Source organism: Mirounga leonina, unplaced genomic scaffold, assembly GCF_011800145.1.
Source record: "Mirounga leonina isolate KUSES-001 unplaced genomic scaffold, KU_Mleo_1.0 Mir_126, whole genome shotgun sequence".
Classification (NCBI taxonomy): Eukaryota; Metazoa; Chordata; class Mammalia; order Carnivora; family Phocidae; genus Mirounga; species Mirounga leonina.
Window position 1 is genome coordinate 12,832,232 of NW_023270314.1, and position 17,380 is coordinate 12,849,611.

Sequence of the window (17,380 nt, forward strand, 5' to 3'; positions counted from 1 at the left end):
ACTGATTCCATGGCAGTTAGAAGTTTTACGAGAGAGAATTCCAGTGAGAAGGTAGAAGTTGTCTCACCTACTATGACCTAGTTTTGGAAGCTTGATTGTGTTACTTCCACCATTCTCTGTTGGTCACAAAAGCCCACGCAATTTTGTGGAGGAGGGAATAGAGACCACATTTCCCAACAGGAGTGTTAAAGTCATTTTAAGAAGGGCATGTGGGATGGAAGTTAATTTTGTGGTCAAGTTGGAAAACACATCTCCCACACTATCAGAATTTTTGACGTGGTGCTTTGCAAAAGGTGGGTGCTCAGTAAATGTTTGCAAAATTAATAAAATAAAAGCAGTCTGCCTAAAAATGTGGTGTAAGTGAAAGACCAACCCAACAAATTTAGTTAAAAAGGCTCTCCTACATACCCCGCCCACTCTATGAAACAGGTACTCTTGCAATTTCAAAAGCTTTAAGACCTTTCTAACTCTGATCTGCCACGTTAACAACTGTCTCTGTAGGCTGACTCTGGGTAGTATTATTTACATTATTTGTGGAGGAGTCTGCGTCCTTTTCTGCTTGATTTGTTTATAGTAGAAGTTGAGAATAAGCTGATCTCCACCCTTCACCCTGCCCCATGTCCCCAGACATTTTTCAGAGTCCTATAGACCATGCTAATAGAGTTCAAATGTGTTAATTGTAACCCTCATCAACTCTGGACAAAAGAGTCAGATACTTCTGCAGAGATGCAGATGTTACTCCAGCGCATTCCCCCTTTGGGATAGAGATAGGCAAGAGTAATGTTTGTCCAACTAATTGGAAGATAGCACTCAAAAAGATATCATTAAATAGACAAAACACCTCTACTCAGAAGAGAGTCACAGGATTTTCTACAGTGGAGGGAGTCTTGAAATTCTCAATTAACAGTCTCAATTAAGGAAGAGGAAATGAAGTGATTTGATGTACCTGAATTTGCAAAGCAGTCAATGCTGCTCTGATGTTGTCTGTAAGCTCTCCTGATGGTGAGCAAAACAACTTAGGGCCAAAAAAATCTTTAAAAAAACTCAAAGAAGAAAATTTGAATTGCGAAAACTGTGATTCCAATGGTATTCGAAGCCAGCATTTCAAAATGATTTATAAAAGTGAGCATTATATAAGAAAGGGGCATCAGCTGCGTGAAGAAATTTACCATTTTGCTGTAACACAATTTGAACCTCATGTGCTGTGAGGCTGTAGGTATGAGCATATGACTTAACTAGAGGGTGAGCCCCATAACCACCAGACACCTGCAGCTCAACACATGCTTTTTACTGTTATTAACATTACATATATTTGATTATTTTATAGGGGTAGATAAATCAGCTATGATTGCATTCAATTGTGAGCAGCAGAAAACCTTTATAATCATGGATTAAATAAAATAATTACTTTTGCTTATGTAACAAGAAGTCTAGAGGCAGGAGCCCAGTGCCAATGCAGTAACATAAGGATTTTATCAGGGAATCTGGTTTCTTCTCTTGACTGTCTCCACTACCCTTTGCAAGTAGATTTTCCCTATGGTCACGCAATGGCTGCTGCATTTGCAGTTATTGTAACTGCATTCCAGGTGAGCAAAAAGGAAAAGGGGAGAGGATGAAGAACAAAGCAAATGCCATTTAAGTTTATTGCTTTTTTTTTTTTTTTAAGATTTTATTCATTTATTTGACAGAGACAAAGCGAGAGAAGAAACACAAGCAGGGGGAGTGGGAGAGAGAGAAGCAGGCTTCCCGCTGAGCAGGGAGCCCGATGCGGGACTTGATCCCAGGACCCTGGGATCATGACTGGAGCCGAAGGCAGATGCCCAATAACCGAGCCACCCAGGCACCCCTATTCCTTTTTTAATTATGTTTTTCTTAAAAGCCCTACCATAGATTTCATCTTTCATCTCATTGGTCAACACTTTGTTATATAGCCACCAATGTCTGGAGAGTGACCTAAAAAAATAAATAAAATCAAGGTTTTGTTTTGTTTTGTTTTGTTTTTCCAGCTGGAAACGTGGCTGCCACCAAAAAATATTGGTACTCAATAGAGAGTCCCATTCTGGTATGACAGAAGGTTGTGATGATTCAGACCTTTCGCCGATAATCACAGTAACTCTCGGGTGCTCATTGTACTGGTGAGATGTCTGAACTTTGCTGAGTGCCTCCGCCAGCATCCTCTCACTCTGTCCTGATGAGACATTCTTGTTGGCGTATACATTTTTGGTTGTATCATTGGTCAGGCCCCTTTTAGCAATGTGTGTTCCCATATGGTTGAGAGAACTCAGAGAGAGGCAATTTTCCTTTTGTCTCCCTGATAATTCTAAAAGTATACTGAGTGAGTCCTTCTCACTCTGAGTGAGTGCTTCTATAAGCCCGAGTAATTAACTCTTCATCATTTACAAGATGCCTAGCTTGTTGGTGCTGTGCTAAGAACTATATTGATGTGTAAAAAGAAATAAAAGATGGCACTTCTGCCGCCCTCTTCTTCTGCCCTCGCCTCACCACTCCCGGTGCCCCTATGCTCTCCCTCCACTTCTGCTTCTGCAGCTGTTTCTGCATGGATGAGAACCTCCGGGAGAATGTCAGAGGTGTGACACAGGGAAAGGTAAGGGGGGAGCAATGGGTAAAATGTGTGCTCTCTTCTTCAATCATCACTGAAAATCCCTAAAAATATTGGGGATTTTTCTCTATCCTGAAGTTGTAGCAAGATGGCCACCACCGTTTAATGGAACTGATGCTTTCTCTTTAATGTGCTTGAAAAAGGGAGAGAGGGTAAGAGAGCATCCAGTCCTAAGGGTCTTTCCTACGTTTGCTGCTTTGCTTCTTTTTCCATTCCTTTCACAAGGGAGATAACTGCATGGGAAATTGTGGAAGTAAGGAATGTGAATTCTAGATATAGCTCGCCACTACCTTACTATCGGTATGAGGTCGGGAGAGTTCCACGTGAACTCTCTAGGTCTCTGTATTGGTTAGCTATTGCTGATTAACAAAATTAACCCCAAACTTAGAGGCTTAACACAACAAATATTTATTGTCTTACAGTCTCAGTGGCTCAAGAATGAGGGTGAAGCCTAACTGGGTAGCTCTGGCTCAAGATCTGTAGTGAGGGTACATCCGGTTATTGCTGTCACTGAAGGCTTGACTGGGGAGTGATCTGCTTCCAAACTCACTCATGTGGTTGATGGCCGGATTCAGTTCCTTGGGCTGGTGAACTGAGGATCCCAGTGCCCCCACCCCCTCCCCGGCTTCACTCCCTCAGGTCCTTGCCTGGTGGCCCTCTCCATAGGGCAGTTCACAACATGGCAGCTTGCTTCTCCTCAGAGCAAAGGCTCTGGGAAAGACAGCAAGTGAAAGAGAATGAGCAAGAGAGAAGTCACAGTCTTTCTGTAACTTAATCTTGGAAGTGGCACCCCATTGTTTCTATTGTATTCTATTGTTAGAAGCCAGTCACTAGGTCTAGCTTATACTCAACAGCAGGGAATTTCACAAGAGCATGAATAGCATGGGCAGGGATCATGGGGGACCATCTTAGAAGTTGCTTCCCTCTGTCTCAATCCCCTTTGTGTAGCGGTTACAAGCTCTGGAAGCCTGTAATTTCATGATTCTAAGAATACACTTTGAGTCAGCCCCTGGACTGAGTGTTGTGAAATCAGCGACTGTTTCTTTTACCACCACAGGCCTGGCCCATAATGGGCATTCACTTGACAGTTATTTATTGGTCATCTACTATGTGCCATTCCCTGTAGCAGGTGCTAGGGATAGAGCAGTGACCATGATCAATGAAGGTTTTCAGTATCATGGAACAGCATACCAGTGGGAGGAGACAGACAATAAACAAGCAAATCGATAAATGAGTAAGATATTATCACACAGATAGAGATGATAATGCATCACACTGGAAAAAAGTGTTTGCAATCTATACTACAAACATCATTTTAATGACCTTACTCTATGAGGAGCTGCGTACAAGTCAGTAAGAAAAAGCTGAACCTTTCAGAAAAACTGTTTTCAATAAAAAGTGGAGAGAAAAAAACAGGTTCCATATCGCTAGTTGTCTAAGATCCAGAGATCAAAACAAAACACAATTTATTAATGACTTTCTTCAAGTTGCTGTTGTTGTTACTGTTTTTAATGATAATGACCAGTGTTGTCAACAATTTGGGAAACTGGGCCCTCTCACAGACTCTTGGAGAAAGTGAATATTGGTTTTATTTTCCTGGAGGGTTTTGTGACAATGGGGTGCCACTTCCAAGATTAAGTTACAGAAAGACTGTGACTTCTCTCTTGCTCATTCTCTTTCACTTGCTGTCTTTCCCAGAGCCTTTGCTCTGAGGAGAAGCAAGCTGCCATGTTGTGAACTGCCCTATGGAGAGGGCCACCAGGCAAGGACCTGAGGGAGTGAAGCCGGGGAGGGGGGTGGGGGCACTGGGATCCTCAGTTCACCTAAATGAATGCGTAGCTTTTTTGAGTCAGTACAGGGAAAACTAGAGGCTAAGAGTGTGGCCTGTGGTATCAGCCTGAGGGGGTGATGTGGGCGGCGGCGTGGCTTTGTAGGGGGTGATTTCTGAGCTGAGCCGGAGGTGATATCACCATCCAGGGTCTGGGTGGGAAGTGTTGCGGGTAAAGGTGAAGAAGTGGTCTCTTCCGGGACAAGGAAGCAGTGTATATGTTAGGGAATGAGCTGAAGCCCAGGAATCAGAAAGGAGTCTGCTCGATTCCCAGACTTCTCTCCTGGGCAGCTGGTGGATGACAGCCATCACGAAGACAGCAACACAGGAAAAATTCCCTAGGATAATCAGGGGTTTCCAAGTCCTTTTGATTGTGGCTCACTTAGGTGAGTATAATACCTGAAGACCCACCTCCCCCATCCGTTAGGCCCTGGTTTTCTCCTTTATTATTATTTTTTTTGAAGTCTATTAAAAAAAATGAATTATTGCCAAAATAGGGCCATGAAAATTTTAGTACTTTTTATATGTTAACATTTCACAAATTAGCACTTTCAGCACACACTTTACCACGCCTGTGGATAACCTCATTTGGACAGAACATCCAAAGTCTAAACCTGAGGTCATTCACGACTGGGAGACCCCAGCCAATGGCTCTCTGCCTACCCCCTGGCGATCTCGCCACCTCCAGCCCAGACTCTGCCCTCAAAGACAAGGGTTCTTTCATTTCCATTTCACAAAGGTGTTCCTCTGATAGAGTTAAGTCCAAAGCAGCAATTTTCCTCTATGCCCCCTCACTCCCCACCATCACATATTCTGAGAGACTCAACTGTCAACAGGCAGATGAGGAAATGTAGCTGATGACATCTTTTAAAGGAATAAACTTAGAGGGGCTACCTGGTGGCTAGAGTCACTTATCTTTACTATCTTGTCCCTTTGACAGTTTTTTAATCTTTTAGAACACCGCTTACATTCCTTGAAGCTGTCTAGGAGATGGTCTTGACAATAGTACTTCTGTTCATTGGTTTGTTTATTTTTAATTGGTAAAGTCAACTAAGAACGGGAGTTATCTTTGTGGGAAGTTTTAGAATTACTGATTATTTTAATAGTAATGGGAGTATTTGGGTTTTCTAATTATTTTTGTGTTAGTTTTGGTAAGTTGTACTTTTAAAGAAATGTCCATTTGATCTAAATTTTCAACAATATCCTTATTACCTTTTCAACAATATCCTTATTACCTTTTCAACAACTGCAGGTTCTATAGCAATATTGGATGTGTCATTCTTGATATCAATTACTTGTACTTTTACCCTTTTCCTTGGATTAATCTTGCCAAAGAACCAGCTTATTGCCTTCTTGTTGTTTCTATTATTATTTTCTATTTATTTAATATACCCTTGTCTTACTTGCTTTGGATTTATTTTGCTGTTCTTTTTTCTGACTACTTGAGAAGGATGGCTAGCCCCTTCCTTGTTGGGCTTTGTTTTTCACTCCCAATAAATGCATTTTAGGCCGTTTACTTTTGTGCGTTACTGCTTTAACTGCATTGCACAAGGTTTAGTGGGTACTATTTTGTTATCACTTGGTTCAAAATGTTTTTTTATTTTATTATAATTTCTTCTTTGACTCAGAGGCTATTTATAAATACATTTTTAAATCTCCAAATATATGAGGATTTTATGTTTATCTCTTGGTTACTGATTTTTCAGCATAACTGTATTGAGGTCATGGCACTAACTATAATTTTCTTCCAGTGCCAAGTATATAGTCAATTTTGTGTGATGCTCTATGTGTTCTTAAAAAGAAAGTGTCCTACACAGTTTTGAGACCAGTGTTCTAAATATGTCCAATAAGTTAAGTTTTTGCCAATCGCATTTTAGAAATTTCAATATTTCACCAATTTTGTCTGCTTGTTCTAGGTATTATAGAGAGACTGTGTTTAAAAAAATTCTCACTGTGGTTGTGAATTGGTCTATTTTTTTCTATAGTTGTGTTCATTTTAGACATGTTATATATGTGTACAAATAGAAATCCTCATATCTTGCCAGCGAATTGAACTTTTAATCATTTGAAAGTGACTACCTTTTATTTAGTAATCTGTTCATTTTTAATACGGCTGTACCAGCTTTCTCTTAGTTAATGCTTGCATGATAGATCTTTTTCCTTCTGTTACTTACAGCTTTTCGATATCCTCGTGTTTTAGGTATGTTTCTATGTTTCTTATATGCTGCCTATATTTGTGTATGCTGTTATTTGTAATTCATTCTGAGAATCCTTTTCTTTTAACTGGAATATTTAGTCTATTTATGTTTAATGCAATTATTGGACTTTAAATTATGCAATTGTTAATTTTATCAACTTTATCATTTTTCTTTTGCCCCCACCCCCCAAATAACTTTAAAATGTGCTTTAGTTTAGATTGGTTTGTGGCACATTCTCTGAGTTTCTGCTTGTCTGAAAATAACTTCACCTTCTTTCTGTAGGATATTTTCAAGGGACAGACGTTCTGAGTAGGTAACTATGTTCTTGCACAATACTAAAGTTATCTTACTTTTTCCAGCTTCCATGGTTGCTGTTTAGACACCAGCTGTTAGTCCAGTTGTTGCTCCTCTGAAGAGAATCTGTTTTTCTTTCGCTGGCTGTTGTTTAGCTTTCTGCAATTTCACTATTCTAGATTTGGGTTTCTTTTTATTTATCCTACTTGGCATTCATTAGACTTCTTATTGTGAATTGATGTCTTTCTTCAGTTCTGGACAAGTCTAAGTCATTATCCCTAAATTGCCTCTGCCATGTTTCTGTCTTCTCTCTTCCAATTAAAAATATGTTAAAAACGCTTTCTCACATGTCCTTTGTCTCTCACTTTCTATTCTACATTTTCCTTTTTTTTTTGGCACTTCATGGATAATTTCTTCTTACCTATCTTCTCTTCAGCTGTTTAATTTGCTTCTAAACCTGTTCACTAAGTTTAAAATTTTTATTGTTTTGTTTTTTAATTTTAGAATTTCTTTTTCTGTTTTACCAAAATTTATGGTTTCTGTTCCCCCGAGTTGTATGTCCATCCTTTATCTCCTTGAATATACCAAACATTGTTTTATAATCTATGTCTGATAATTCCAATATCTGGGGTTCCTGAGTCTGTTTTTGTTTTCTGTTTTTTTGACTGGCTCTTGCTTGTGCTATTTTTTCTACCACTATTTCTTCCCATGTATTTGAAAAATTATTTGTAGAAACAATTTTGGGCATCAAGTGGACTAATAGGATAATGTATATCAGTTACACTTAAATAAAAATATAAATAAATAAAACAAAATAAAATGATTGTTGAGATTCAGGAAGCCTCCCTCCAAACAATTCAGCAACATGATCCACTAATTTGCTGATTGTCGATTAATGTAGACCAACTGCTGTATTACTGGCAACATAAAGAGTGTGTCTATTACTCATTAACAGTCTTTCAAGATGCCATGTTCTTGGCTTGCTTAATGCCAGTCAGAAATAAATTTCCAGATATAACATTTTAATCCATGATATTCTTTTGCTCTCAGCCAGGAGGATGTAACAGGGAAAGAAAATAGAGCTGAGGATAAAATACATGTGTATAAAGGCACAGATGTGATACAATAAGGTATATCCCAGTTCTTTTTCCCACTAATCCTATTTCAAGACAGCCATTTAAACACTTGCTGAGCATAAGAATCAAGAACGAACCATCTACCATCTAGGTTGCCGCAATGAATAAAGCATGCCAAATCCTAAGGACTCTAAAAGTAAAGTTACCTTCATCAGGCTGGGAACTTTCACAACAACGAAAAATGGGAAAATGAAGGCAGTTTTTACTTTTTTTTTTTTTTAAAGATTTTATTTATTTATTTAAGAGAGAGCGAACACAAGCAGGGAGAGTGGCAGAGGAAGAGGGAGAAGAAGGTTCCCTGCTGAATGGGCAGCCCGGACGCAGGGCTCAATCCTGGGTCCCTGAGATCATGACCTGAGCCGAAGGCAGATGCTTAACTGACTAAGCCACCCAGGCACCCCTGAAGGCAGTTTTTAAAGCCATATCAAAAAGGATGAGGGTGCAGAAGCAAAAGTAGCAGGAAGAAGGGAGATTTCTGAGGGAATAGGATATGCTGAGTTGGCCAACAGCTGAAGATGTAACCTGGGTGTCCCAACACAGAAGGCATTGACAGTGGCTTTTCAGCTCTGTGGCTCTGCAAGACAGAGAACCACATGTCAGGTAACTCAGATGGATCCAGGGAGAAGATGAAGAGGGAAATAAAGTGAAGAAAGGCAAAGGAGACCAACAGATCTGAAAAAGGAGAAACAAGCCAAAAAAGGTTCTCACCCACATATCCACATAGTAAAGCACTTGAAGCATTATTAGTATATCACATGCTTTTATTGTGTGGCCATTTTAATACACTTTATTATATAATTAATATAACAGCACAAATAAGTTTACATTGCCGCAGGAACTCTGGTTTGGATGTTTCTTGTTTTGAGAGTGTAGCTTCTCTCTAAATGATGCCCTAAGGATATTTGTGTATCTCATTTTTCTTTTTTTTAATTATTATTATGTTATGTTAATCACTGTACATTACATCATTAGTTCTTGATGTATGTTCCATGATTCATTGTTTGCCTATAACACCCAGTGCTCCATGCAGTATGTGCCCTCTTTAATACCCATCACCAGGCTAACCCATCCCCCCACCCCCCTCCCCTCTAGAACCCTCAGTTTGTTTCTCAGAGTCCATATTCTCTCATGGTTCATCTCCCCCTCTGATTTTCCCCCCTTCATTCTTCCCCTCCTGCTATCGTCTTCTTCTTTTTCTAAGAAAGTGATATGACTTCTTTGCCTGGGCTTTTGTATCACTTTAGAGTCTGTTCCGGAGTGTAGAGGAACTGCCAAGTGGAAACACCACCACACAACCTGGGAAGGAAAGGATGTCTTTGAGAATAGAATTCACCATGTAACTATCTTTGCCCAAAGAAATCCTCTTAAATGTGTATTGTGCAAGAACTTTTCTGGGCTCTGCTTCAAACTAAATTGGCTTAGATTTTCATGGGGTGCACTGACAAGTGTTTAAGGCTAGACAATACATCAGAACCTTGGATCACTGGAGGAGCTATCCAGCACAGTGAAAATAGCCCCTCCTTCCCCACCCCAGAGTGAGCGTTTTTCCAAACACATGGTGCTCACTGTTCAAAGAGGTCACTTATTGAAACTGGAAGTCGATAATATGAAAACTGACCCATTCCCTTTGGCATTAACTTTTCCACATCTCAACCTGTATAACATTATAAAACACAACCATACCACAACCAGATGTAATGTTTCTTCCTGTTTGAATTAGTCTACCTTTGTTCTTTGCTTCCATAGCACGGAAAACCTTTAGGTTCCCTAAGACATTGTACCTTGTGTACCCCAAACATTTTCAGGCTCTGCCAGAAAGTGGATACAAATGAGATCATTTTAGTATTTATGAAATAAGTGTCCTCCACAGCTGCTGGTATATGCTAATCAACTTCCTCTCTGCCATTTTCCCTCCCACCCATCGCCACACATTCTTTGAGTTCCCAGGTTTCTCATATGCTCCCTGAACAAGTTGGCACCTCTGATCCCTATGTGGGATGGTTTTCCTTCCTTCTCCCCCCCCATCCCTCTTGTCCTCTTCCCATAAAGCCATTTAAGAACTTTTCATTTTTTTACCAATGTTAATGGTGCCTATTGTGACCAGCAACATCCAGGTCAAGGGCACGAGTTCCTGCAAGTCCTGAAGTCAACAATCCAAATATTCCAGGGTTGGTTTGCTCATCAGGTATTTCCTGAGAGCCCACTGTTTTCCAGACCCTGTGGCACTAGTTCCAGGCACTATGGCACCCTCCACATATCTGGGCCATACACTGCCACTCAGGCCCCTTAGTGACACTGCATGGGCCAAGAATTTTGGAAAGGTCTTTACAAAACCAGTTCCTTTAATTTTAACTTACCACTCATTGAGCAGAGATTCAAAACCAGTCCAGTAGCAAAGGCAGAAGAGAAAAGCATTCTACTCAACTGGTCTTATCCCTTTCTTCTCTATCAGGAGCTCTTCTAAGCTGAGTAATAAGGAAAAACAAACATTTTTCTTACTCTTTCCCTAGAAATTGCAAGTCAATGTGCATTCACTCATGCTGTCAGAGAAGTCATAAACCCACCAGTTTCATGAATAGCTGAGCTCTCAAGCCTCTTGTTTTAGCTATGACATTCTGCTATGATATTCTGTTAACATACTTAAATATATTTCTTAGGTTCCCCACTAAATTATCAATAGCTTAAGGACTTGTCGACTTTATACTCTTTCCCCACAGATTACCTAAAATAGTGTCTTACATATCATTATTTAATTGCATTGATAATGACCTTTCATGTGTAGTCCTAGTAAATCCCAAGGGATAGGACAGTCACATTCACAAAGTCACATTCAAAGAAAACACAAGTCAGGCTGCATAACTCACAAAAAATTTATATCTTCACTATTGGTAAAATATTAGAATTTTGTATCATGCATTCACTGCCCAGAAATTTCCCAGGAGTCTTATCTTCCTTCTCATCACAGTTACACGACCACAACAATTATAAAAACCGAACAAACAAACAAAACCTCTTCTACTCTCTTCATGTATTTCTTTTCCCATCTATCCCTTGGGTGCCACACTCCCAACTTGTGATACTCTGCAACTATTTCTCCAGTCTTTCACTGTGGATATATAGTTGAAGTATAATTCAAATTCAAATTCCTCACTTTTGTCACTTTTTAAATGGGAATCATCAACCTGGTGCGGGAGGGAAAGGATAGTGCAAGTGCTGACTTGGAAATAAGTCTATGCTAATGATATAGTAGTAATTTTTCCATGTTAAACATATAGCTTCCTTGTTTTTACCTGTTTATTATTTTTAAAACTTAAAAGCAAAGTTGGTACTGAAAAAATCTATTTTTAGATGTTGTCAGCAATTTTGTCTAAAGAAGAAAAGTTCTGACACAAAATATGAGTAGCCCGAAAATATTTTTCTGCAGTATTCTGACAAGTTATTTTTGTGATATTTTTGCCTTATTAAGCTCTTGTGAATTCAAGCAGCATCGAATTATCAGAGGGAAACTAAGAACAAATTTCAAACACTACATTCAGCTAGTGTTTAGAAAACCAAAATGAAATGAGGAGCATTCCATCTGGATACCTTTTTGCATACCCCTTCACATCATCCATTCATTTGCTATGATCATCTATTACTGTGTAAAATACCACTGCAAAATTTATTGGTTTAAAATAGCAACCATTTTATTACCTCTCATGATTTTGTGGGTTGACTGGGCTCTGCTTGGCAGTTCTTTTGCTCCAGGTGATTTAGGTTGTGGCTACTGTCATCTGGGGCCTCAACTGGTCTGCAGTGTCCAAGCCTGCTCACCCACACGTCTGATGCCTCAACTGGCCTGCCTCAAAGACTGATGTTTTCCATCTATCTTTTCTCTGAGTTGGGATTCTCAGGTAGCTGGGCCTCTGTCTCTCTCTGCTTCGTCTCAGGGTCTCTCATACTCTCCATGTGGCTTCTGCAGCAGAACTTCCATGAAGACTCAGAGCTCCCAAAAGCACAAAAGTAGAAACTTCCATGCCTTCTTCAGACTTAGGCATGGAATTTCCACATTCTATTGATTAAAGCAGTCAATAAACAGGGCCAGCCCAGACTTAACATGGGAGGGAGTGAAAACTAGAAGATGTGATTCATCAGGAACCATCTTTGGAGCCTAGCTACTTCCAACATGCACAACAATTTGCTGGAAATTTTAATGTCTCTTTTAACAGCTAGCATTTTCTTCTGTTTCTATCACCAGTTTAACCTAATCTTTCTTCCAGTTGAAAATTTCCCCAAAGTATCCAGCAGTATTGCTTTGGAGTTATTGCACACATTTTTTTTTCCTGAAATAATTAAAGCTTTGTATACTTTTTTATAGAAACACTAATATTCAATATCTTAGATGATTTAGAGGTCTGAAATTAAAGCTTACTAACTAATAATCACTAAGAGTGACGGCCCTGATGAAATAGGATTCTACACTTTTTCTGTATCAAGGGAAGTGGGTTTTCCCCCCCAGTTTTATTGAGAAATCATTGACATACATCACTGTATAAATTTAAGGGGTACAGTATGATGGTTTGATTTATGTATATTATGAAATGATTACCACAATCAATTCAGCTAACATCCATCTTCTCATATAGATACAACTGTAAAAAAGAAAGAAAGAAGAAAAGAGGAAAGGAAAAACATCTTGTTACAAGAACTCATAGGATTGATTCTGTTAACAACTTTCCTGTGTAATCACACGGCAGGGTTAGCTATATCACCACACTGTACATGACATCCCAATACTCTTTTATCTTACAACTGGAAGTTTGTACTTTTTGACCACCTTCCTCCAGTTCCGCACTCCCCACTTCACAAACTACACACTTAAACCTAAAGTGTAAAGTGGTTTCCCAAAGAATATTTCATAACATTTTGGTGCTGTGGGTTATCAATGTTATTGTGTGGGCAAGGAGTTTGGAGGAAATGCTTTGGCTCAATAAAGTCAAGGAGATTTTTTTTTTTAAGCCAAAATTTGTTAGACCCTTAATGTGCAAAGTGGGATTGAATGTGTTTTGTTTCCTTAACGTATTTGAACATGGAACTTTTTGACTTAAAACCTCCCCAGGGACTAAAGTTCCACCAAACACTCTCTGGGAAAATGATTTTTAAAGAATCATGTACTCTGAAGATCATATATATGACTACCCAGTGCATTTATGTTCCATGATTTGGAAAAATATTTATGAGTGTAAATAGATCCCTGAAGCATGGTTGTTACGATAATTATGATCATAGTCAGTGACATTTATTGAGCATTTACTATGTACTGGATATTGTGCTAAGTACTTCGTATGTATCTATTTGCTAATGCTCTGAGTGGTTCGCACATATTATCCCATTTAATCCTACTAATAACTACACGAAATAAATATTATCATGATCTCCATTTTACAGATGAGGAAACTGAGTCAGGGAGGTACACAGTTCGGAGGTACAACCTTGACTTGAACCTGTTTGTATGCCTCCATAGTCTGGGCACTTCACTCCTGTTCTAGCCTGTCTTCTCTTTTGCATATCAAGTCAAGTTTTCAGTTTCGAACGTTAATGATTCATTTTAGTCTGAGATTCCACAACTCTAGAGAAAACTAATACTTATCAAGCACCTACAACATACCAGTCTTTGTGCTTTTATATATATTTATTAGGTGATTTATCCTTACAATAACCATAGGAAAAAGTATTGAACATTTTGTGAGAAATGAGAAAAAAAACCTTTTTTGCTTTGATAGTAAATGTTTTGCGAACGTAGGATGAGCATCTCATAAACCACTTCAGATGATTTCTCAGGAACCCACTCAATTCTGAAGTACAAACTATCATCCTTCATCTTCCTCTAAAGAGTTGCTTCCCTGAAACACCCAGAGCATTCAAACCGATTTTAGCTTGAATAAACCCTTCCTCCAACCTATTGAATTATCTACTTGAGTCCTAGGGAAAATTATATAGAATAATATGTTTGGAATCCGCACTTGTTAAATTCTATATCCAAGTGATAATGTATCTCTTTCTTCAATAAATGTAAATATAAATTATATATAGATGTGGAAATTAATAGTACAGCTTGAAACTCTACTTTTTCACACAGTGTCATTTCAATATAGCAAAATGGCAAAAATACCCATAGAAACATACTTTTGAAGTCATTTCAAGATGGCAGCCTGAGCACAGATTTACAACCCAGGCCTCTGAGAGTCCGCTGAAATAGAAATACAGACACACTAAAAAGGATAAAGTGTAACAGCAAAGTACTTTAGATGGGGATGTGGAGACCGGTGGTCATTAGTGAATGAGAAATCTAAACAAATGTCTGGCTGACACGAAGCAGATGGAAGCCTCTAAGGATATGAGACAGCACAGAGTTCCCTACGCAAGCAGTGGCAGTGAGGTGAGGCAGGAGCTCTTCCACCAGCAGCAAAGTTGGGATAAGCTCAAGCTTGGAGATGGTAGGGATGAGGCAAATAGGGAGCTGATAACATGTTCTTTGGGTCTGTGGAAGCTAAGATCTATAGAGGAAAAACTGTCTTACCTACCCCTCAATCTCTACCTCTACTCCCAGAGAGGGCAATCATCCCAGAAATAGAACCTAGAGATTTAAAAAAATGGACTGTGAAGGAAGGTCACCTCTGTTCAAAGTCTGCTTCTGCCCCTGACTGACTGGGTGACTTGAGGCAGGTTATTTAAGCTCTCTGTGCCTCCATTTTCTTGTGTATGAACCGGGGACAGTTAGAGTACCTAACTTAAAGGAGTGTTGTAAGTAGTAAAGGAATTTCTGTGTGTGATGTTCTTAAGACAGTGCTGGCGTGTGATCAATTAGCCATCATCTTTATCATCATCATCATCATTACCACAGAACAAATCTCTTGAATAAACCAGGAGAACATCTGTGGCTTAGGGTTTGGGAATTGGAATCCTAAAGTAAAGCCCTCCTTAATCTGGAATTTGGCGGACTAGGACTGGCTGCTGGCTCCTTAGCCACTTATCCCAAAATAGTGCTGTCAGTGCATCCCTCCACCCCAGCTTCACAGGGCTTTGAGTCCGACTTCCCACTAAAGGAGAGGGAAAGTATAGCAGGAAACAGACCTACTAATATAATAAAGAATAAAGCAAACCTACTCCAACAACCCAGTCCTTTGTTTTAAATATAAGTAGAAAAACCAAGGATCACTAGGCAGAATATACCAGCATCTTTATTTTTATTTATTTATTCATTCACTCATTCATCCATTCATGTTTTAAATTCATTTGTTTGTCCATTGATTTATTTATAGGCGTCAAAATAATTTATTTTATTTTTATTTTTTCCAGCTCTTTTGACATGTAACTGACATATGACATCATGTAAGTTTAAGATGTACAACATGGTGACTTGGTATGCATATATATTATGAAATCATTATCACAATAAGGTTAGTTAACACATTCATTACCTCACGTAGGTACAAATAGCAGAAACTTATCCCAGAGGAATTAGAGATAATTCAGGGAGCAGAAGAGAAGTTAAAAACAACAATAACATACTCCCGGGGCGCCTGGGTGGCTCAGATGGTTAAGCGTCTGCCTTCAGCTCAGGTCATGATCCCAGGGTCCTGGGATCGAGTCCCGCATCGGGCTCCCTGCTCCTTGGGAGCCTGCTTCTCCCTCTGCCTCTCTCTCTCTCTCTCTCTCTGTCTCTCATGAATAAATAAATAAAATCTTTAAAAAAAAAATAACATACTCCCATTAGAGTTCTCAAGAGACTTGAGACAATTTTGCACCTACTATATATATGCACTATATATGCACATATATATATAGTGCATATATATAGTATGTGTGTGTGTATATATATACATATATATATATACACACACACACATATATATATATGCCATTAAAAAAAGAAGCCAGAGCAACAATAAAAAAAAGAGCTCTTTGGTATTAAAAACACAATTTCTAAAAAAAACAAAAACAAAAACAAAACAAAACAGGGGCGCCTGAGTGGCTCAGATGGTTAAGCATCTGCCTTGGGCTCAGGTCATGATCTCAGGGTCCTGGGATCGAGCCCCGTATTCGGCTCCCTGCTCAGCGGGGAGCCTGCTTCTCCTCTCCCTCTGCCTGTCACTCTGCCTACTTGTGCTCTCTCTATCAAATACATAAATAAAATCTTTAAAAAATAAATAAACAAAAACAAAAACCATAATTTCTGAAAATTAAAATAATTTCAAAAGAAAAGTGCTAAAGTAAAATCAAGATCTCCCAGGATCTAAAGCATCATGACAACAAGATGGAAGACTAAAAGAGAAACAAACAAAAGCCTTAGAGCGCTAATTCATGAGGGTTCCACATAAAACTAATGGATTCTAGAAAAAAAGAAGTCAAAATGGATGGTACATGTGTTACCAAGGATTATTATATTGGACAATGTGTTCCATGGCTGAGGAAGGACTTAATGATTCAGATTGAAATGATGCGTGAATGCCAAACAGGGGGAATGAAGTCCACACTGCTCCCATCATTAGGGAATTTCAGGAGACTAAGGCCTAAGAGAAGATCCTAAAATAAAAACCCATTGAGAATAATTATGTTAACAACAAAGTAGTAATGAGAGTCACATCGGAATCAGCAACACTGGATGCTAAAAGACAATGTCACCAGGTACCATCCATTTACTTTCTCTGTAATAGGTAGGGATGCTGATTGTATGGCCTTTGTTTCCCAACCTCATCAGCCCAGACACAAAAATAAGATCAGAATGGTAATGATACAATTATAATTTTCTTCTAGTTTGGCCCCCTTAAGTAAGGACCCTAGCTAGCCTTCAAATCCCTCTTAACTATGTTAGGATTTCTTCAGTGTGACCTGCCAATCAGTCCTGTTGGCTCCAAGAGGAAGCCATGCATTCCGCCTGTCCTGCACATGCCCCTTTGGGGAGGTGTCCCATTCCTGACAACACCGGTGTCTGCCCAGGGTCTGCCATTGCTCATTGTCTAAGCGAGGCGGGCTATCATGGCACTTTGCTGCACAGGCCATATCAACTGTCTTCCTGGACTTGAATCCCAGGCCCATCACATACTAAAAGTGTAACCTTGACCTCTCTAGGCCTCCAATTTAACATCTGTAAATTGGGAATAATAATAGTATTTATCCCACAGTGCTTTGAATGATGCAGTGAGACAACCCATTTTAGAACTTAGCACAGTGCCTAACACATGGTGAGCATTTGATAAAGTCTGAGTATATAACAAAAACAAAAGCGATCTCACACGTCATGCCACTGATGCCTGCCAGTGCA